The sequence below is a fragment of the Fragaria vesca genome, linkage group LG5 (assembly GCF_000184155.1).
Source record: "Fragaria vesca subsp. vesca linkage group LG5, FraVesHawaii_1.0, whole genome shotgun sequence".
NCBI lineage: Eukaryota > Viridiplantae > Streptophyta > Magnoliopsida > Rosales > Rosaceae > Fragaria > Fragaria vesca.
Genome location: NC_020495.1, coordinates 20,947,523 through 20,948,654, shown reverse-complemented (window position 1 = coordinate 20,948,654; position 1,132 = coordinate 20,947,523). Strand labels below are relative to the sequence as shown.

General features: G+C 34.4%; 1 protein-coding gene across 1 annotated transcript in view; it reads left to right on the top strand.

The window, feature by feature from the left end:
• Positions 1–1,132, top strand: part of LOC101296210 — a 14,892-nt gene that overhangs the window by 10,337 nt on the left and 3,423 nt on the right. The gene's annotated exons all lie outside the window — the stretch shown is intronic.

Genomic DNA, 1,132 nt, shown 5'->3' with positions numbered 1-1,132 from the left:
CCGACTATACCACTCAACACTGTGATGACTTGGTCAGAATCACAGTGTACACCTCTGGAATGAGTTGCAGGCATGCAGGCAGTTATCTATAGAACTAAAATGTAATTAGTATATTTTTGGACCATGACAACTGATTATATGATTACCAGTTTCATTTTGGTTAATCGACCAATAGTTGCTGCAGTAGAGAAGGAGGAGCTTCCATTTTAGCAACTGTTTATGGATCTAGGTTAGGTGTTGGGGATGCTTGCCTTTCGTTTTGTGATTAATTTTGACTATTTAGAATTCATGTGGCCATATCCTACAAAACCACCTAAACTACCAATGTGTCAAACAGCCTTAATTATATTCATCCAGTCTTTAGTAAGCAATTATTTTAGTCTTCCACTATTAGTATAATATTAGTGAAAACATATAATTCTACCAAGTATTTGCCATCTCAATTTTAGAGGAAGAAGCATTTTTAGCCGAAACTGTGACCTTTTTTTTCCTTTATGTTCAAATTCGCTTTATTGTGTATGTGAAAATGGGATGATCTCAATTTTCATGTCTTCCAGTTGTTCATTGTTATCTATGTAAAGGTTTTGTGGTTTCTTGCAGAGTGTTTAAGGTTTTGTGGTTTCTTGCAGAATGTTTAGTCTTTTACTTTGATATTATGATAGTGAATGTTAACTGATAGATGATTGTGATCATGGACTGATTGGTTGTGTGGTAAAAACTTTGTCTTTGCCAATTGATATATGTACAAGAATTGTAACAAAGAAAGAACTGCGGTGTGCGTGGTTATTATTCAATTTTCGGAGGTCTAACAGACACATTTTAGATATCAGTTTTGTATGTAATTTAGAGACCATTTTGCTGTCTTGGGATTTTATTTGAACAGATCACTGAGGCTATACGGTCTGTTAACGTGTCCTTATTACATCTGTTATGTATCAATATGATGTCTTATTTTCCATTTGTTGTTGCTAAAGTTCTGAGTCATTGCTTTTCAGATATGCCAGCTGTACTACCTCTGGAATGAGCATTTGATAATTGGAGGAATCTCTCACTTTGTTTTTGCCTATAGTGTCGCTGTAAGTATGCTCTTCTATAACTTTGAAGATGGTTTAACATTGTTGAGAAAAAAAAA